General features: G+C 39.1%; 1 protein-coding gene across 5 annotated transcripts in view; it reads right to left on the bottom strand.

The window, feature by feature from the left end:
- APBA1 (amyloid beta precursor protein binding family A member 1) overlaps positions 1-23,128 on the bottom strand; it is a 205,841-nt gene that overhangs the window by 102,184 nt on the left and 80,529 nt on the right. For 2 of the 5 annotated variants that reach the window (XM_074394704.1, XM_074394705.1), the window contains exon 2: positions 15,022-15,077. The exons of the other annotated variants lie outside the window; for them this stretch is intronic. The gene's annotated coding sequence lies outside the window, so the exon portion shown is untranslated. The remainder of the gene's footprint in view (positions 1-15,021; positions 15,078-23,128) is intronic. 5 annotated transcript variants of the gene reach the window in all.

Here is a 23,128-nt window from a genome sequence, read left to right as displayed (position 1 = left end):
GAAATAATCAGTCCAGGCCTCGTGGCTCACACCTGTAATCCTAGCACTTTGGGAGACCAAGGAGGGTATGTCATGAGGTCAAGATATCAAGACCATCCTGGCCAACATGATGAAACCTCATCTCTACTAAAAATACAAAAGTTGGCCAGGCATGGTGGCACATGCCTGTAGTCCCAGCTACTTGGGAGGCTGAGGCAGGGGAATTGCTTGAAAGCCTGGGAGGTGGAGGTTGCAGTGAGCCAAGATCTTACCACTGCACTCCAGCCTGGTGACAAAGCAAGACTCATCTCAAAAAAAAAAAAAAAAAAAAAAAAAAAAACCCAAGAAATAATCAAACATATCGTGTTAGCTCTGAGAAAAGGGCTGTAAAGAGAATAAATAAATAAGGGTGAAGATACAGGAGATGCAAGAGTGAACATGTAGTCATCTGGGGAAAAGCATTCCATAGAAAGTGACCAAAAGTCCTGAGGTGGGAACAAAGAGACGCATCATACGGTCCTCTATCATGTGTAAGTAATTTATTAGCCATCTCATGGATGTGTTTGTACAGTCTATCAATATGCATACGTTGATTTGAATAAACATATATGTGTATATATATAAATATATATAAAATACATATCTTGTATCAAAGTCTTAAAATCTTAGCAGGAGTAATGTTAAACCTTAGCTATGAGAAAAAATAGTATTGATATCCTGCCCTCAGATAAAGTTTATTAAACATATATTTTTGGCACAAGGAAAACATCTGGAAAAGGAACTTAATATATACTTTTTGGATGGCTTGGTGACAGATTTCCCGGGATGAGGTCACAGCTGCTTTGTTAACACTGATACATACTGTTACTTGTCACTTAGCATCAATATTTTAAAAAGTAAAATAATCTGTTTACTCTGTAAACATTAGCTTATGGAATTTCAGAACCAATCTCTTTGTTTTCTGTATTTTTTCTGCCAATGTTAAAACTATTTTGTTACAAAACAAGTCTGGGTGACCTTTTTTACCGCTGGAACAGAAATTCTAATTACTCTGTATTATGAAGTTTGATAGCAAGGAGAAACAAGGCTGTTGAAAGGTTCCATGAAATCTCTATTAGTGCCAAACCTGTGTACCATGAAATGGTAAATCTGTAACATTTCATTTTTTCTTCTAATCTTTGCTGTACAGACAGTTGCAGGCTTTCTCTTTCTCTACTTCCCTTAATTCCATAAAACTTTAATGCCTATTCTGCAGAAGGTGTGGCATTTGTGGTTAGAGATGGGAAGACATACAGCAGGGGAAGAAGTGACTTGTGCTGAGATGCCAAGATGGAATTGTTCAGAGTTTTTAAGAAACATCACACAGTTCACTGTGGACAGAAACTTGAAGGTGGCAGTTCCTGCAGAAGTGTGGGGACTATGGCTGAAAAGACCAAGCAAAAAGTATCCTGAAAGGCTTTGAATATGACAATGAAAGATTTTCAGCCATTATGAAAGAATTTAAAAAGGAAAAAGAAGTAAAATCATAGCATCAATGTTTGCCTCCCAGATGATCTTCACAAGTTGGGTGATTATTATATTTAGGCCGAGCCTAGATATGTCCTCCACCTTGCTTGATTCATTGTGCTTTTCTGTTTGAATCTTAGAAAACATGTACCACAGAGCAAATGGAGAGTAATCAGCTAATGGCTCATTATTTATGCATAAAATGAAGATATCCTGCATGAAAATCGATTCAGACACATGCTTACATTCAACTCTAAGTAATTTATCCTTCTACTACCTCTATGGAGGAGTTTAGCAAACCCAAGCTGGGAAGATGAATTTTACAACCCAATTTTTTCCTTTCTCCAAAATGAAATATCAATGCATCCAAAGGGAGATTTAAAATCAATGTCACTTCTAAATTCAACATAGATATGCCAGCTAGCATTTCAAGGCTAGAACTTGCTGTTAAAGTAAGTACTGTTTATACTGTTTATTCTGTTTCAGAGCAAAAACTGTAATTTAAAAGGTTGAGATCCATTCCCTTCATGTACTGGGAGCTACACTGACAGGTTTTATTGGGTTTTAAAATCAGAGTTGATGGGTGCAACAAACCACCATGGCACATGTATTCCTGTGTAACAAACTTGCATGTTCTGCATATGTACCCCAGAACTTAAAAAAGTATAATAAAAATAAAATAAAGATCATGGTTGAGTGGTTGCTTCAATTTTACAGAAATGAAGCTTATAAAATGTAAGCCTTAAACAGACTGATACTTTTCAGAGTTAATTTCTTTCTACCCTCACCTTGCTCATCTCTGCAAACTAAATGGTGTCTTCTCTTGGGCATTTTTTTCAAATATGGTCTTACTCTTGTCACCCACGCTGAAGTGCAGTGGCATGATCTCAGATCATTACAGCCTCAACCACCAGGGTTGAAGCAATCCTCCCACCTAAGCATCCTGAGTAGCTGGGAATACAGGCATGTGTTACTACGCTTGGCTAATTTTTGTATTGTTTTTGTAGAGACAGGGTCCCTCCATGTTGCCCAAGTTGGTCTTGAACTCCTGGGCTCGTCTTCCCAAAGTGCTGGCATGAGTCACCGTGCCCAGCTGGCACTTTTCTTTTAATGGAAATATAACTTAGATACCATAAATGCACAAATCTTAAGTGTACAATTTGATGAATATGTGTATGTATGTGTGCACGTGTATACACATCCTTGTAAGATATAGACCATTTCCATCACCCTAGAAAATTCCTTTTTGCCCCTTCTCAGTCAGTACCTACCCTTAACCCCATAGGTAACTGCTATTCTCACTTCTATCATCAGAAATTAGATGTACCTGTTCCGTTCTTGAACATCATAAATGTATAATCTTAGAGTATATACTCTTTTGTGTCTGACTTTATTGGCTCAGTATAATGATTTAAAATTCACGCATGTCATTGTATCCATCAGTAACTCAGAATTTTTTACTGTTGAGCAGTATAGCATGGTATGAATATACTTCAATTTGTTAATTTTATTGATGCACATTTAGATCATTTCCAGCATGGACACTGTTTTTGACAGATTTCCATGGGGTTTAGGACTGGGATAGACGGATATAGCAAATAATCTGAGAATTCTAAGTTAGAAGCCACAGATATTTCTTACAGACTGTTCTAGATACTTTATATCACAAGTTCCTACCAGAAATAAAATATACCTTTCTCACACCCTGTAAAATGTCTGAATCAAAACAATTAAACATCCAATTAAATATATTTGGTTCAGCATGGTACTAACAAATACACAAATGTGGATTAAATCTGACATGGGCTTATTGGTTTTTCTGGTGAGAAGGGCTCCATTTCGAGGTCTTAGACAACAACAGGGACCCCCTTGAGCCATCTCACTGGGGCATGCAATTGAGCACAAAGGTGACAGAAAGAGTGTATCACCTGGAAAAACTCATCCAGACTAGAAAGTACATCATGTTCAACTTGGGTGAATTGTAGAAGTACAACAAGTACATCATGTTCAACTTGGGTGAATTGTAAAGACATTCAAAAAGCAACATATTCAAATACCTACTGTTTACAATGTCAATAAAATGCTATGGAAATATTAATGGTAATATATACATTGATTCTTGTATAGGACACATATTATCTTTAATCCTCACAACTCTACCAAGTTAATATTGTTCTTCCCACAGTTCAGGTGAAGAAACAGACTCAGGGGCATTAAGTAAATTAAGATTATGCATTAAGTAAATTAAGATTATGCATTTAGCAACTAACAGACCCAGAACTTGATTCTGGCGTGTCACATTCTAAAGCTCACTCAATTCTCCTTACACTAAGACATCTTTATACAATTAGTAGGCACCATATAGTCTATACTTTTAGAAGTTAGATATAGGTATAACTAACTCACTCATGGTCCATTAGTGGTTTTTGATGATAAGAACTCCAAATCTCTAATATCTCCATTCCAAAATGATCAGCACCCAGACAAACTCCCGAAGTTCCAGAAGCACACAAGGGGCTTAAATATTATACAACAAAGACTTATCTGATGTGCTCATAAGAACAGCATTCATCAGTGCTTCTATGCTGTACCAGTCAAAACATTTCATCAGCTCTAATTTTTTTCTACCTTAGAAATAAAATTATTTTGATTGTGAGATTTTGCTACTGCCTCTCAAATAAGCACACACTTTAAAAATAGCAAAGAACGGCAGATATTTTTAGGGTAAAAAAACACACACACGCACGCACATGGTGATGTCCTCAGATTCCAAAGATAAGTCTTTTTATGAGAGCTTTTTCTATTTATTTTGATTCAGTAGTAAGGACACCTGCAGAAAGATCAGCTCTCTTCATAAAACCGTTTCTTAAGAATTCATTGCAGACATAACAGATGATAGCATGGAGACAGACTAAGCTAAGAGAGCTGAACAACGACTGATGATTCCCATGTCCTGCATGTGTTCTGAGAAGATGACATTCCCATAATGAAGGTATTCAGAACTAAGTGAGGCATGGCAGAGAACATTGCAACTTCAGAAAGTCATTTTGCTTGGAGATGGTCCAGGTTTTTTTCTAAACAGTAGTAGATGATTTAACCACAGAAATAAGTTTTAATAACATTTGTGCAATCATTTTCCAGTGAAAGGGAGGAAACAAGCTATAGCACTGGGCTATTTCACCTAGATATAAAACATTCCTTAGACTGTGTGAAGAGGGAATAGAAGGAATGGATAACCATGCTGGTGGTGTTAGGTACCACACACCCTTTACCCTCCCTTGCATTCTATTTGACTACGTGAGTTTTGGGTGTTGGGGCTACCTAAAGTGTCATTTGCCCTTTTTATAAACATGTTTTCTGCATTATATAAAATATCCATAAATATACATTTAATGTCTGAAAATATTATCTCATATAGTTGTGCAGTAATTGGTTTAATCATTGGCAACATTCAAAAAATGAATCATCTCAATATAGATAAGGGTGCAGACAGCCAGGCATCTATCCTTATATACTGGCATACTTGGTAGTATAATTGGTATAATCATTTAGCAAACATTTTGGCAATACATAAAAAAAGTTTTATCAATTTAACAAAATTCATCAAAATATTTAATGCATTTTTAAAATTAAAAGTCTAAAAATAAGTAATTAAAGAAGAATTTTAGCAATGAGAAAGGATACTTCATGGTTGCTTTAATTTACGTCTGTGATTACTAGTGAGATGAACAGTTTTTTAGATGCAAACTAGCCATCTGGTTTTCTCTTTAGGAAACTGTCGTGTCCTCTGCTCACTCATCCATTGTGGCCTTAGTGTTATTCACAAGAATTATAATAAGCTAGTTATATAAGGAGAATATTATACATTTATCTGTCAAAGTTTGTTTATGACTCAGGTGCCTGTTTTAATCTAAATCTAAAACTGATTAACCCAAAAAGAGGAAGCAGTTAAGTGGCAATAACAAAGGAAAAATCAAAAACCAAACCACTTCCATATTTCCAGCTCAAAACGAATAGCTACTAAAAAACAAAGGCATTTAGATAATTCTCCAACAAGGGACTCACGTTCAGTGAATGAAGTCTTTCATAGGAACTCTTAATGCACAGCAATGATATAAACATAAATGGAGAGAAATCTGTTACTATCACTTGACATGTCTCCCCACACTTTATATAGAGTAGAAAATGTCAAATCAGTTCAAATATATCTGGATCTAAAACAAAATGAAGTTTCCTTTGGTCAGCAAGAACAAGCCACAGCATTTACATCTTTGTTCAGTCCACATGCTAAAGACTGAAGTCTTAGGGACAAGTAAAAGAAGCCAGAGAGATACTGGACACAGAGACCTAGACTGAAGCAAGTCTGCGGTCGCATTTGTGCTGGACAGCCTGTCAGGGTTTACACAAAAGCAGCCAAAGACAACTTCCACTGCAGTAAGAATTCTGATGCCCAGGGCCAGTTTGTGGCCCAGTGCAGTTGTACTTTATTATTCTTTGCAAAGAGACCAATAGTTAGCACTTTTAGAAAAACACCAGCCTGCGCATTATTTATTCCTTAGAGATAGGGGGTGATGCCCAGTCTCAATAGTTGCTTTCAGCTCTTTAATTATATTGTAAAATGAACTATAATAGGTTGTTTTATTCCTTTGTGTCAACCAAAAGTACCATGGGATATGTAATTTGGTGATCAAAGCCTTAACTTAGGAAAGTTAAGAAAGATTTTAGGAAACAGACTGATATCTAACGCGCAGAGGCAGCATGGAAAAGGAAATTAGCAAAGATTCAGCTAAAATGCTCTCAAGGTCAGGGACTCATGGTAATAAATGGAATCATTTTAAGCTTGAAGGAGGTTACCTATGGGAGACTGCCAGATCACTTCAGGGATCGCTGCATTTCATCAGCCTAAAAATGGAGCTGCCTCTAGAATTTCTAGGGCAGCAAAAGATAATGAGGAGACACTAAAATCTAACAAAATGAGAGGCTGGCATGAATCATTCAGAAGGGGTTAAGAATGCTGTCAGTTAACAAATTAGGAGGGTATATACCAAATCTAGAATATTGTAACCACAATAATGAATGCTATTATTCATAAACCATGAAAAAAGGAGGTGAGATAATTTGGTATCTAAGTAAAATGCCTATAATCTTCCTGATAAAGCCTGAACTCACCCAACTCTACAAACAGACTCTACGTCCAAGTCTTCTTAGGGTAACATAGCTCTTTCAGCCATGACAAAGTATAGGTGCTTATTAAAGGGGTTCTAGTAGACAAATAAAGCCTTATCTTCAACCAGGAAGAAAATTATTTGATCCATTTTCAGTATTTTCAAAGAACAATTTTATACAACCACACCTAGAGGTGAACTTCTGACAACCAGGAACAATGAATAACCCAAAATTCATCACACAATCTATAAACCTAGTTGTAGACAATAGCATCTTCCTTCTCCTCATTCCCTCTCTCCTGCTGCCCTGTCGCCCACAGTCAGAAATGTATATGACTCCAAGATGACTGATAATGCTTTTCCCTTCTTTGAACAGATATCAATGAATGGTCAAAAGGTGAGATAGTGGGCAACAAGATGGAAAGGCAACAGCAGGCATTTGGCTTGGATGGTTACCAATAGTGCAGTCACTCTACCCCTTTGCTTTGTGTTATTTGGTTTTGAAAGTCTCTTATAAATAGCATGGAGGAATTTCCAACTTCTAACAGATGTTAAACATTATATTTGTTAATAAATTATACTTATAATTGCTAATATTATTGTACCCATTATTTATTCCATTATTTTCTAATAACTATGTCTTTTCTATGCTTCTGTTTTTCTTCTCTCTTGATTACTGTTAGGTTCAACAGCTTCTTATTCTTGTTTTTTAATCAACTGATATGAAAGTTAGACAGTCTATTTCTATTGTTCCTGTGACTATCTTAAATTATATATATTCTATTGTTCTTGTGACTATCATATATATATAGCTATCTTAAATTATAAATTAAATATATATTTAACTTTTAAGTTCAGGCGTACATGTGCAGATTTGTTATATAGGTAAACTCATGTCACAGAGGTTTGTTGTACAGATTATTTCATCCCCTAGGTATTAAGCCCAGTACCCAATAGCTATTTTTTCTGCTCCTCTTCCTCCTCCTACTTTCCACCCTCATAGGCCCCAGTGTCTGTCATTCCCTTCTTTGTGTCCATGAGTTCTCATCCTGTAGCTCCCAATTATAAGTTAGAATATACAGTACTTAATTTCCTGTTCCTGCATTTATTAGTTTGCTAAAAGTACCTTAAATTTTTAAAATTGAATCAAAGTTAATCAACATTTCTATCCACTTTCAGAATTAAAAAAGACCTTAGAATGCTTTTACTCCAATTACCACTTACTACTTTCCATGATTATTATCTAGCACTTTACTTCCATCTTGCTTTTTAACCCCCACTCCTCAAAGCCATTATTATCGTAATTAGTCAATGTTTGTTTAAATAGAACCACTAATTTACCACTTTCTTTTCTCACTGTTCATTATTAAAACCCACCCTAATCCTCTGAGTTCTATCTCAGTCTTACAGAAATACATCTTGACCAATTCTTTAGTGAGTATTAATAAAAAGCAAACTTAAAAGGTCTTTATTGCAGTCTCCCTCTTTAAAAAATACATTCCTTCTGGAGGGCAGGTTTAAAATACATATAGTGAAGTAGATAATGTGCATGCATCCAAAGGGTTTGGATCAATGGATTTTACATCTGTAAGCACCCATGCAAATACCATCCAGATCAAGATTATAACATTTCCATCACAGCAGAGGGTTCTCTCCTGCCCCTTCTTTGTCATTATTCATCCCACTATCCAGACATTCATCCCTATTAATTTAGCCTATTTTTTGACTTTTATATAAATGGAATCATATGGTGGGTACTCTGTGTCTGGGTTCTTTCACTAAACAAGTTTGTGAGATTACTGTTAACAGTTTTTTAATTTTCTGTCACTGTGTATTACATGTTATTATCACTCTTAATAATTTAACAGCATAGAATTCTGGGTCAATAGTTACTTTTTCTTAGATTTTGAAGATGTTATTCCAATGTCCTTTAGTCTTTATTGTTGCCCAAACAGAGAGTGCTGCCAGTTGAACTGCTATTCCTTTGATAGCAACTTGACCATACTCTGATTATTTATTTTCCCCTTTTTGGTTCTATTTAAAATGCTCTATTCATCTTTAGTGTTCTAAAAGATCCATAGATTATATCACCGTCTGGATTTGTTTTTAGCAATGCTAAAAGAATTAACAGAAGTCAATGTGCTTCATAAATCCAACATACACCTTTCCTTTTAGACAATCTCCCCAAGCATCTGTATCACTAGAGTAGATTTGGCCCCCACACCAGCATGCTAGGACATGGAAAGAGCTTGATGGGTGGAGTTTCTCAACTCCCATTCTTATGAAAGGGGCAGTCCCTGAGGAGGTTAGCAATATATGGGGATTAAATTTTAAGTTTAATCCCCATATATTGCTGCACAGGTCCAGTCATATCAACTGCCCCTGCATGCATGGACATTAACACAAGAGATTCTCCAAATCAAACAGTTTCCAAGGCTATGACTTCAGCCTTCTTCTCCAGTTCTTTCGAACCGCCACTTCTTTTTTCATGTCTGGTGATTTCTTTCTTTCTTTTGATCTCAATTATGACTTTTTAGACAGTGTATTTTAACCAATTTTTCTATTTGGAGTTAAAGGAGACTATGCATGGACTTTGTCCACCATGTTGCCAGAATCTAAATCTGTTTCACTACTTTACCTGCCTGATGCCCATGGGCTTTTTTGGTTCCTGACACTCAGACAGACAGATGTTTGCAAGATGTGTGAGAAAACAGGAGGTCTTTAGCTTTGCCAAAGACTGGTTGTTTCCATAACACCCACTGACTTTTGTTAACGTTAAAGTCTCTGGGATAAAATGTCAAGAAATACAAGCTACCCACTTTGAAAACAAACAGTGCTGTCTCTTTTCAATGTCAAGTCTCAGTAAATTGTGCTTGGTGGCCTTCCTTTGACAGCAAGAGGCCACTTTTTCTGGTGGTGGTGGTCTATTAATTATCACCATAAGGGGCACATAAAATGCAACTCCCCAAACTCCAAATTCCAGAAGCTCCTTTCATAGCATTCTCTCCTGACTTTTGTACTTCTAATAACCACCTCTCCATTTCAGGAGCACAGGCTTACAGATGACTGATGGAACTCATACCGGAATGCAGTTAATTTGAAGAGCCCTGGAAGAGCAGGGGCAATTTAATATCTGCAGCAACGCTTTGAAACCCAGTGACAACTGTAATGGCTTTAATACCAAATGACAATCTCCTTTCAAGAGCTTTATGAATATTAATGTAGTGATCACAGAGCAATATTTAAAAACAAAGAGTATATCTTCATTTTCAACTGTAACATCTCTGAATTGTAAAAGGCCCATTTTTGCCTCATTTTCACAGGTGATAAATGTACATTTCAATAAGGTGGGCTGGACATTGCTTTTACTGTTGGGGGGGGAGGTCACCCCCAAGATCTCTGTATGCTCTTCCTTCACTGACAAAAGTGAAACTGAGGCTGTCAATCTGTCAATTTTTAAATAAATCTAGTAGATAACTACTCAATATATACTGAAAAGGAGGCCACAATTTTTGGAAGTAAAGATATAGGAGACATCACTTCACACCCATTAGGATGGCTATTATCTAAAAATCAGAAAATAGCAAGTATTGGCAAGGCTGTGGAGAACTGGCACCCTTCCTGCATCCTGCATTGCTGGCAGGAATGTAAAACGATGCAGTCACTTGGAAGACTGTATGGTTGTTTCTCAAAAAAAAAATTCAACATAGAATTACCATATGATCCAGTAATTCCATTATACATCCAAAAGAGCTGAAAGCAGGTGCTCAAGCAGATACTTGTATATCAGTGCTCATACAGCATTATTCACAAGAGCCAAAAAGTAGAAACGACCCAAATGGGAAAAGCCCATTTTAAATGATAGTACAGTAATCCTTTTGAGGTGTGTGAAATATTTCTAATGTGAATTTAGTGAAAAAGTGGCAGCAGGAATATGTAAGAGAAAAAGGCACATCTTTTTTTGTCGTTCCACATATAAGCAAAGGCATAAAGCCAGGAGAAGAAAATGTTCTAAAATATTCATTCTAATCCTCATGTAAGAAGCAGAAAATAAGACAGATTATTCACCTGCAAAAGCCTCCAAACAACTAAAATGTGAAGGTGATTCCAAGTACTGTCAGGTAGAGTCCTGAGCTTATTTGTTACCCAGGATGCTACCCTCCCAAGGACCCTCCTGCTAGCTAGGTTCCCACCGTGGCTCAGAAGCCTTGGTATATGTGCAGACCCCAGCCACCACGTGTCACAGCCAGTGTTGCCCCAGCAAAACTGTGATGGACCTGAGATTTACATACTCAGCTGGTGAGAGGCCTTAGGCAGTCTTTATTTTTTTTATTTTTATTTTTTATTTATTTATTTTTTTATAGCATTTTATGTTTTGGGGTACATGTGAAGAACATGCAAGATTGTTGCATAGGTACACACATGGCAGTGTGGTTTTCTGCCTTCCGTCCCCTCGCCTATATCTGTCATTTCTCCCCATGCTATCTCTTCCCACCTCCCCACCCCCCGCCCCTCCCCCATTTCCCTCCAACGGACCCCAGTGTGTAGTGCTCCCCTCCCTGTGTCCATGTGTTCTCATTGTTCAACACCCGCATATGAGTGAGAACATGTGGTGTTTGATTTTCTGCTCTTGTGTCAGTTTGCTGAGAATGACGGTTTCCAGGTTCATCCATGTCCCTACAAAGGACGTGAACTCATCGTTTTTGATGGCTGCGTAATATTCCATGGTGTATATGTACCACATTTTCCCCTAGGCAGTCTTTAAATGCCAGCAGTCTCCAGCAAGCCCACCAGCTCCCATGACCTTAATCATCAATGTACCAGTGCTCCTGACTATGTCCCTGCATCACACCTCTCCATGGAGCTTCATACCCCAATAGGCAACTGCCTACTGGCAGTTCCAAACTGCCTGTCCCAAACAGCCCACAAATGAGTTCATTACCTTTCACTCACATCACATTTCTTCTTCCATAATATATTATTTATCTCAATAAACAATCCCATTTCCACCATTTCCAAAACAGCGCCATGGCAGCTGTCAATGGTTCATCCTCCCCTCTCATTCTCCACATCCAGTTGATTATACAGTCCTCTGACTCTACATCTTCCATGTCATTCAGTACACCACCACACTGCCCCATGCCCACAATGTCCACTTTCAGCTAGGCCTTGGCATAAAATCTCCTCCCTATCTTTCCTTTTTTCTCAAAATATTCTGCACTCTGCAGCCAGAGTGATCTTTCTAAAATGCAAATAGAATCACGCCCCTTCTCTGTTTAAAATGCTTTGATGGCTTCTACGGCTCTCAGAATGAGGTTCAAGCCCTGACCTTGGCCTCAAGGCCTGCCTACTCAGGGCCCACAGACCAACCCAGTTTCATCGCTTATCATGTTCCCACCCCCATTCCAGCTCCAGAACTCCTTGCCCTGTTCCTGCATACATGCCCGGCCCTTGTCTTGCCAGCCTCTGCTCATTCTCCAGACCTCAGCCAAAAAATCTAGAAATCCTTTCCTCAAAGATCCTTCCCTTGACTCTCACAGGCTGAGGTAGGTCTCCCTGCTGCAAATCGCCATAGCAACGTACACTCCTGCTTTTATAGCACAGATTAGGGACATCATCAATAACATTCTCATGTGGAGGATCACCTCCTAAGTCCTGGTCTGGGGTCCCTCTGTTCTGGGTCTACAGCCCTCCACCATGCTGACAATCATGACATTAACCCAGTGTGCTGTAGGGTTCTTCTATTTGCCTAGGGGTTTCTACACTAGATTGCAAGTTTCTTGCAGGCATGCACTGTGTCCTTTATCTGCCACTGCCTGGTATCTGGGACAGGGCCTGGTGCTTACTGGTGCTTGATAAATGCTGTTTGAATAAAGGAGGATGAAAATGCTGTGATAGTGACTCTTACAAATATAAATCTGATCATGTCACTTTTCTGTTCAATGATTTCACATCTCAGAATGAAATTCAAAGTCCTTTTCATGGCCAATCAAGCTTTGCATGATTTGGCTCCTGGCTTCCTGTCCTATCTCCTTTCCTAAAACTGTCCTTTCTCAAACACTCCAAGTTCATTCTCACCTCAGAGCCTTTGCACCTGCTGCCCTCTCCAACTGAACCCACTGTCCCCCAGGTGTCTTCTACGGCTGGCTCTCCAGCTACATGCAGGCCTTTTCTCAATGTCTCCTACCCACCCCGCGCCACTCACCATCACCCACAACTGTCCTGCCTGGCTTTATATTTCTTCAGTCATTATCTGACATTATACACTTGGTTTTGTCACAGTGGGCCTCACCCTACTTGTGTGTCAGGGCTGTGAGGGTTGAAACTCTGTGTTGTTCCTTCCTGTATCTCAACTGGCACCAAGTAGGTGTGCAACAAATATTTCTTGAATGAATGGAGAAATATTCAAAACTGAATGGTCTATATACTTTGGTACTATTTGAATATTTTTTTACAGTGATCATTTATTATAATAAAAACCTGTAGAGCTCAGTATAGCATCATCTATTAATTCAACAAGTGTTTGTTGAATTCTGTAGAGCACAGAGGAGGGACCAATCATTTCCACACAGAAGAAACAATGCTAGAGCTGCTCCTGAAAGATGAGCAGATACCTGCCAGAAAGTGAAGGGTGCTTCCCACAGAGAAAACTGTACCCACAAAGGGGATGGCCAAGGATGGGAGAGGTTTTTCAAATGCTAAGGAAAATCCTGTCACCCCTACCGCCATGCAATGCAGAGTCATATATGTAACTGGAATTCTTAAACTTTGATTTTCTATGTTCCTCCTTAACTTCAAATCCCAGAGCTAGGCCTCACCCTCTCACGTCAGTCAGACTAATGCAGGATTTTGAGCAGATCGCAGGCCTCTCAGGAGAGGTGCGGGGCTTTTTCAAATGGCACTAGGGTCCCGGACATCCTGTGGGGGGACTCTCCTCCCCTTACCACCCACTCTCCACCTTGAGCACCTCTGCCCCCAAGCTTGTGCCCCTGGGGTACAAGAGGGTGCTGCCTCCCACAGCTGTGATAAGGTAGGAGAAATGATAAAGACTCTTGGGCTAGAGTTGAGAATCCCAGGAACTTTCCAGACTTCATCTCCAGAAAACTCCTATCACCATTCCCAAAAGGTAGAGTAACACCTTTTGCCAAAACTGCTTAACAAACACGGTTAAGTATGAGAAATGACATATGATAAGATCAGTCTACACTTCCTTGCAGTAGGGACTACTAACCTGAATAGGAGACACAGGAACATTTTCTACTTAGCGAAGAGCAATGGAAAGTCACAGGGGCTTTCTGAGAATGTACCCCATGCCCTATGTAGTTTCTCATTTCTCAAAGCTCCTAACCAGAGTTGGCCTGTGATCACACTTCAACAAACACAGCAGGGATTAGAGGTACTTCATAAAAGATCCAGAGTTTTCTCTTCACTTTAGGATGAATCAATCTCTTTCCTTTGAAAATTTAAATTTGAGAATAATCTAGCCAGGCATTCTACATTTTATGACTTAATCTGTTATTTGAAATAGAAGAGAACTAATTAAATCTTCATTTAATTACTATAAAAATACAGCCAGAATGCATGCATTATATCACATTTATGCCACCATAAAGAGAACCAGCCTCCCCCCAGGCTCTGGTTGCCTCTACTAGAACTTTAAGTATATCCATGCTTCCTCCAGCCCCTCTCATTTTCAACCAGCAATGGAAAAGATCATATATAAAATGCAAAAGTCATAAAAAAGTAATAAAAACCAGAATAGATTTGTCTTATTAGGCTGACATTGTTCTTGTTGATTTAGTAACTCAAAATTTTTCCTTCAGAGCATAGTCACAAACAAATCAAGAGGGAAAAATAGAAGTTTTAATCAGAGGCTTTGGTGATCAGTGACCTTGGGAGTGAAATGTGTGTGTGTGTGTAAATAGCTTATGATGTGGTCATTTGAGGGTCTTGATAAGCAAATCCACGTGTTCAATGGAAGGTAACAGCACAGTGGTCAAGAAAGGGATCTGCCATTTAACAACTGTGTGTACCCAGTGTCCTATGCCTGGGTCCTCAGGTCTCAAACTGTGACATTAATGGTATTTATGTGGCAGAATTATTGCAAAGAATAAAAGAAATGATGTGGGAAAAAGGTTTAGGATAGTGACTGGCATGAGAAAGTACTCCAGAAACAATGGCTCTATTACTTCCAGCTAAGCCGTGTAGAGGTATATGTGAGCCAGAATATAAGGACTGGACTTTTCATGAGAGCTAAGTCTTTGGAAGCTGCTAGGTCCCCAGAGTCTGGCAGCAGAAAAGGATGCTCAAAGCCAAAAGAGGTGAAAGGCAAAAGAATGAATATTGAACAATTACTTGTTGCAAGACTCACTTAGCTATGGAACAGGCATCCTCTAGTGAAGTTTGACCTCCTGTGGTACTTCTTCGCTGAAAAGGAAAGTTAACTTGGTCACTTTTCTAGGAAGGCTTCATTTTTCATTCAGGTGCGGTTTCTCACACATCAACACACACATCCCACCCCACATCACATCCCTGAACTGAAAAAGTGTTTCTAAAACAAGTGATTTTCACATATGTGAAAGTCAAACAAAATTTGCCAAGGCTATATGAGAGAGCATGTGATAATGTGCTATATGTATTTATTTCTATATATTCCAGTGTATCTGTGGTTCTCAGGAGGGCTATTTTGCCTCCCCCTGCACCCTTCCCTCAATATCTGGAGACATTTTTGATTGTCGTGTGTGTGTGTGTGTGTGTGTGTGTGTGTGTGTGTGTTTTACTCGTATTTAGTAAGAAGCCAGGAATGCTACTAAACATTTTACAATGTCCCACACACAAAGAGTTGTCCAGTCCAAAATGCCAATGGTGCCAAGATTGAGAAACCTGAAAAAAAATCTACTTCTCTTATGCATACAGGTGAGGGTGACTGAGGCAACATTACAAATTTCTACTAACATGAAGAAACAGAAAACCTTGTCTGCAAGACTAAACATTCTTCTTGTGAAATAAACTCTGCTACAGGGGTGAATGCCAGGCTTAAAATGGAAAAAAAATTTCATGCTTTCTTCTGCAATAATACTGATTCAAAAATGGCCCCAAAACTTGCTAGAGTTTTTTTTTTTCTTGCCTAAGCAGTTATGAACAGCCTGAATCAAGCTCCACAAATAATTAAATCAAATTGCCAGGCATGCAATCTTCATTATGGGTGAGTAACATTGTAAATTCTTGTTCCCATGCCAGGTAGGTCAGAATCGAGGGAGAGATTTAAATGCATTCCAAGATAGAGAATCAGAGAATATTAATCAGGGATCTGAGAAGCTTGAGAAAGCACTTAACTCATTGCTTCTCCTTCTAGCAAAAGAGAGGTGGTGCAGAAGTCATCTGGAGCAATGAGAACCTGCCCAGATTTTAGGACCTAAAGGCTACTGAACATATTTTAATAAGAGTCACTTGCTTTACACGATGGAAGCATTCACTTTAAGTGTACTGAGTGCTGACTCTGTGCCAGGCAGTGAGGACATGCATGAGAGTGAGACACAACCCACCACCTCCAGTGGCTGAGGATGGAGAGACCCACAGGAAAGAATGACAGTGTGGTGGCAGAGGCCATCAGCCCAGTGTGCAAAGACTCCCAGAGAATATACAAAGAAGTCATAATCTGGGGGAGTTAAGGAAGGCATCCTGGAAAAGTGGATGTCTTCCTTGGGTTCTGAAGGATGATTTTTCTGATATATCATGGAGGTAGGGGGTGCTGTGCAAGGGCAGAGGTTTCAAATAGCACAGCAGGTTCAGGAGGCTCAGCACTAGGTTTCTGGAACTGAAAGAGTATGCTAGTGTCAGCTGCCAGGGTACTCAGAGATGTTGTTGGAAAAATGGAACAGGGCCTGAAATAGGGTTTTAATAGCATCAAGTTATAGAGTTTATGCTATGAAGTTTTCTCATTCTCATATAGGATCATATTTGAGACAGTTGATAATATTGTAATATATCCTTTCTCTTTAATTCGAAGTGATTCTCCCAAAATAGTTTGATCCTCTTTAAGCATCTCTGTTTTTCTGATACTTAGAGATTTATACACAGATATAACATTATAGAATGATCCTCTGAAAGGGGGTTAAGTAAATTATTTTGTAATAGGAGAAAAACCTACTTACTAACCAGTTTGCTGCTTTTTTCAAGGAACTTTTGGAGATACTTTGATAGAATAGCCCCCTTTACCTTTTTGGTGTTGCCTCTCACCCAGTAATCATATATATCCTCACTATTATTGGCTAGATTGTGTATCTCTCTCCCCATATAACATGGTAGGTGCCATATACAAACATGAACAGGCTATTAATAAAATAACATTTCACTCCCAAGGTCATTGATCACCAAAGCCTCTGATTAGAAATTCTATTTTTCCCTCTTGATTTGTTTGTAACTATGCTCTGAAGGAAAAAAAAATTGAGTTAATAAATCAACAAGAACAATGTCAGCCTAATAAGACAAATCTATTCTGGTTTTTACTACTTCTTACATTGACAAAGCAATTCTCCGACTCTCAGATGGGCATGGATGGTGGATTCTGCAGGGCTACCTCTAGTAGCTCACTGGCATTTCTGCTTGAAAGCACAAAGAAAACACTTTCTTCCCAATTCCCCACTGTTCTGCAGCCACACTGTCATTGTTTAACTGTGCTTGCAAAAGCAGTGACATTGGTAGGCATTGTGGAGGAGCCCCTGCTCTCCTTCCCTCCTCTCCAATGTGCATTTTCTACAAACTCAAGCCTCGGATGGGATGTCAAACAGAAACACAACTTTTAGTATTAACTGCTAACTTTGTACACTGCAAAATGAAGAAAAAGTATTACCTGTTGAACGAATGCATGCCAAGGGTTGAACAATCGTTAAAAAACTAAGTTATGAAAATAGCCACATTAGAGAAAGTCAAAGGAGAAACTGCCCACAACCTCAGCATTAGTCATCTGTTTCCTGTGCCAGTTCTACACAGCTGTATCATAAAAGTCTATGCAATCTTTGTATCCTGGTCTTTTTATCCATTTAAATAATTATGTACTCTACAAAATGGAATACTAAACAGGCATTAAATGTATATTTTCTGAGAATATTTAATATCGCGTACAGGGAAAGGCTTTCGATATAATGTTAAATAACAAATACTAAGTACAAAACTATATAATGTATGACTGATTTTTGACTGTGTATATATTTACACACACACACACACACACACACACACACACACACACACACAGATAGATGGAAAGATATATACCAAAATATTAATAGTGGTTTTGGATGGTAGGATTACTTTCTAAATTATTACTTGTTTGAATTTTTTTTGACATTTCTATAACAAATATTTATCATTAGACAATGGAAAAAGTTCTAAATATCATATTAAATTTTTTGTTTGTAGTGTTGATAACTATGATTTTAATGCTCATACAATATTCCATTAAATGGACATCACTTTTAAACTTAATTCTCTCTTGGAAGGAAATGTAGGCCATTTTCCATTTTGGGCTATTATAACTCATGCTTTGAACTTCTCCCTGTCTCCAAATCCTGGCTGCTTTATGTGGAAAACGAGGCTGTCATTGATTTGACCTCTGCCAACTGCTCCAATCTCAGGGCAGAGCTAAGGGCACAGGCATAGAAGTGGGATGTTCTGATCGGAATCCTGCTTTACCACAGCTTCAAAGCACAATCATGAAATAAAACAAAACACAATGGTGGATATCAAGTTCCTGCACGTTGAGGGCACTTGGAGATGGTGTTGCTAGTGTTATTATCTCTCTCTTTCTAAAATTTGATTTTTTTTTATGTTCCAGGGTACACATACAGGAGGTGCAGGTTTGTTACATAGGTAAATGTGCGCCATGGTGGTTTGCTGCATCTATCAACCCATCACCTAGGTATTAAGCCCGGCATGCATTAGCTATTTTTCCTGATGCTTACCCACGGCCCACCCTCTCCTGACAGGGTGTATTTTCCCCTCCCTGTGTCCATGTGTTCCCGCTGTTCAGCTCTCACTTCTAAGTGAGAACATGCGGTGTTTGGTTTTCGCTCCTGTGTTAGTTTACTGAGGATAACAGCTTCCAGCTGCATCCATGTCCCTGCATCTCCCTCACCCCTACCCCTGCCCCAGTCACCTGAAGCTCCAGTTAGAAGCAATTATTTGAAAGTGACCGAATGCCATTCCCTGCAGCTACTACTGCCTTTATGTGTATTGTTCCCTTCCTAGAACCACCCCCCCCACTTCATCTCTACTGGGACCAACTCATGCCTCCCCAGTTCAAGTATCCATCCTCTTGTGATCTTTCTTGACCCCTTGTCTGGGCTAGGTGCCTCCAGTACATACCTCCATCTGAGCATTTGTCACCTTTTGCTTGCCTGTTTATTTCCCTCCCTCTTCCACTAAAATGAAAGCTCCTCCAGGTCAGAGCTGTGACCTCCATCCTGAATGCTTATTTCACACAGGGTTTCATAAACAGTAGATACTAAGCTGTTAGGTGCCTTGGTTGCTTTTTGTCATGTTACTCATCTTCAAAAATATGACTTTTGGTGGTTGTATAATATTTCATTGTTATAGGTTTTATGATTTATTTAACTATTTTCTTTCCTTTGCAGTCCCTTGTTTTGAGGTGGGGAGAGGTATTTACAGAGATCATCCCAGTACAAAAATCTTTTTTAAGAATACAGTTTGGCTGGGCACAGTGGCTCCTGCTTATAATCCTAGTACTTTGGGAGGCCAAGGTGGGCGGACTGCTTAAGCTCAAGAGTTTGAGATCAGCCTTGGCAATAAGCTAATTTGAAAATTAGCTGGGTATGGTGGCAGGCACCTGTGTTCCCAGGTACTTGGGAGACTGAAGCAGGACAATCAGTGAGCCCAGGAGTTTGAGGCTGCAACGAGCCATGATTGTGCTACAACATTCAGCCTGGGTGACAGAATACAACCCCTGTCTCAAAAATAAGTAAAATAAAATACAATTTACAGCATGTAATTGTTGACTTTGAACATCTTAAGGTTTTGATTCTACATGCCAAAGTGTAGGGTGTGGAATCTTTAGATTCTAGTCTCAATCCTATGTATTTACTGCTGCCGTACTCTAAACAAACACACTAAATAGCTACTATTCATGTCTTCCCCTGCAAAATGGTATTCTTGCTGAAGAGCTTCGGCAGTTTCTGGTGATTTCCAAGCTGAAGGGCCTGGGTCCCTGGTGATGCACACACTTTACACTTGGAGGGGCTGCCTCTGCTGGGGGGCCTGTGGAAAAGGAAGACTCAGCTCCCCTTTTCTCAATCTTCTGCCTGCAGAGGCCAGACAGCTGACAGTGAATTGGGAGTTCCTGAAACTTAGCATAATGACTTAGAAACAGCACTTTGATATCATTCCATTCCTGTTCAGTGATATTTCCTCTCCTTTGACCCCAGTTATGACACTTTCTTTGAAACTTTGTCTTATTAGGTAATATAAAATTGGTGATACACAAACCTTTTTGCTCTACAAAAATTAATTTATGTTTATGTATATGTGAGTACTTATATACATATTTATGTATCTTCAAATAAATTTCTTTTTTTTTTTTTTTTTTTTTTTTTTTTGAGACGGAGTTTCGCTCTTGTTACCCAGGCTGGAGTGCAATGGCGCGATCTCGGCTCACCACAACCTCCGCCTCCTGGGTTCAGGCAATTCTCCTGCCTCAGCCTCCTGAGTAGCTGGGATTACAGGCACGCGCCACCATGCCCAGCTAATTTTTTGTATTTTTAGTAGAGACGGGGTTTCACCATGTTGACCAGGTTGGTCTTGATCTCTCGACCTCGTGATCCACCCACCTCGGCCTCCCAAAGTGCTGGGATTACAGGCTTGAGCCACCGCGCCCGGCTTCAAATAAATTTCTAATTAATCAAACAAGTCCCATAGATATCTTTAAGACAGATGGGAAACTTTTACATAGGATGGTAAACTTTAAAATGTGGTGCATTCCCTGGGCCTGCATAGGAATTATTTGGGTTCATACTGCCCTAATGAGTGGATATAGGGATCTGTGTTTTGGAAAAGCTCCCAGAATAGTTCTGAGCTTGCCCAAGTTTGTGAACTATTATGACAGAGCCTCATTTGGCCCTGTCTCTAATGCAGTGATTGCTTTCCCAATCACAGTTTCCCCTCCTTCTGTGGACCTTTCTTCACTAACAACTTTACTTGCTTTACTCCAGGCTGAAAATTTTGGTCAGTGGTATAGTGTCAGATTAATAAATTTACATTTTTAGAAAAAAGCCTCTGTCTACATACATAGCCTCCCCCATAAAGCAAATGAATTGATCTCTTTTTTTGGAACTCTGGGAAAAGAGAACCTGTGAGATTTCTGGGGAACAAATGAACAGCACAAAGGGTCATCATAATTTTTTGTAGTTGATGCACTGGTTTTGCTCTTATTTGAGGTAATATTAAAAGCATTCACAAAAACTTTACAAGTAATTTAAGACATGGATCCATTTATTTTCTTTCATAGAAAGCAAAAAAGAAGCAAAACAAGCAAAAACACTGCTTTGTAATAAATAATAAGCCAAAAAGACTATTCACAATATTACGAACAGCAGTTGCCTCTGGAGACAGGAGGGAAGCAGAGTTAGGGTAGAGAAGTACAAGGAGACTATGATATGCCCAGGGTCTATTCATTACTGTGAGTGTCCAGGACACAGAACTTTACATAGTCATTATTATTATTATTATGACAGGGTCTCACCCTGTTGCCCAGGCTGGAGTGCAGTGGTGTGATCTCAGCTCATTGCAGCCTCAACCTCCTGGGCTCAAGTGGTCCTCCCACCTCAGCCTACCAAGTAGCTCAGACTGTAGGTGTGCACCACCTCTCCTGGGTAATTTTTGTATTTTTTTGTGGCTATAGGGTTTCACCATATTGTCCAGGCTGGCCGCAAAATCCTGGGCTCAAACAGTCTTCCAGCCTCAGCCTCCCAAAGTGCTGGGATTATAGGTGTGGGCCACTGCACTCAGCCCAATTATTATTATTTAAACATAAAACATTTATGTATTATATTTAAGTGTGGTAAAATTTACTATAAAATATAAAATACTGTTTATGAAAAATAATTTTCAAATACTTTTTACTTTTGGAAGGATGGTACAAATCTTTTAATTTTTATTTTTTAGATTCACTTTCCAAAAACTGACAATAACTGTACATATTTATGAGGTACATGGTGATGTTTTGATATGTATAAAGTATAGTGATCAGATCAGGGTAATTAGCATTTCCATTATTTCAAACATTTATTATTTCTTTGTGCTGGGAAAACTGAACATCATCCTTCTAGCTATTGGAAACTATGTATTATCATTAACTATGGTCATCCTACAGTGGTATAGAAGACTGGAACTCAGTCTTCTATATGTAATTTGCAAATAATTTTATTGAGTAAATAATCAACTCGGTCTACATGAAGAAAATATTAAGTCATCATGAGTAGACAGGGTGCATAGACATGGCAACAGCTGTGATGGTGACATAAGATTAAGGGAAAAGTACGAAGCCCTGTACTGGACCAGCTCCATATTATGGGAAACCCAGGTGGTTTTTTGATTTTCCAATGAGGACCTACTCCAGTACACCAGCACACAAGGGGAACAGTTTTTCTCAAGACCACCATTGAATAGCTGGTCAAGGGAGAAGGCTTTGGGAAGGAGAATGGAGGGTTTACAATTTAGGACCATCTGAACAAGGCAAGGAAAGAGTGGGGGTGGGTCAGCTGTGAATGAAGAAACCACAGGAGAGAAACGTTACTCAAATAAAATTACTTCAAAAGAAATGTAATTATTACTACAAAAACTTGGTGTCATAAGTACATATATTAGTATATAAAGAATGTTCATCCTTTAGCCACTTAAAATCATCTGGCTAACCAGTCTGAGAAAACCTTTAAGAGCCTCATATTTTAGATAATAAAAACAGGGCCCAGAGAGGTGAAAGAACTTTTATCTAAGGTAGCACAGCTGAAATTCACCTGTCTGGACTTCACCACCACAATGCTCCCAGTGTGGCAGCAACCCAGGCATCACCAGCACTGGCCCAGTTGGAGAAAGCCTATCATCCCAAGTGACCCTATAAACACTCTCTTTTGAACCTCTCAGCTTATATAAAATGAAGAGCCCTGGATTAGCTGTGCTGAAGTAACTGTAAAAGGAGCCTAGAGGCAAATTAGAAAACATCGATCTCACTTTCTTCCTCTAGAGTGAGAAGTTAAATCAACCAAGCCAAATTAGGACATCCCAGCTGTAGTGGCAAGGGAACCCCTGGTAAAGCCCAACACAGCGTGAGAAGCAGATTCCAGGCCTCTTCTATGTTCACTAGGCAGCCAGCCCTTTACACTGGAACACGGATCCAACTGATCCTATGTCCCCACAGACCCTGCCTCTCCAAGCCACAGCACAGCTGGAGGTTTTCTCTGTGAGCA

The sequence above is a fragment of the Saimiri boliviensis genome, chromosome 2, assembly GCF_048565385.1.
Source record: "Saimiri boliviensis isolate mSaiBol1 chromosome 2, mSaiBol1.pri, whole genome shotgun sequence".
Taxonomy (NCBI): domain Eukaryota; kingdom Metazoa; phylum Chordata; class Mammalia; order Primates; family Cebidae; genus Saimiri; species Saimiri boliviensis.
Note: the sequence above shows the minus strand (reverse complement) of the source record. Positions and strands in the feature narration are given on the sequence as shown.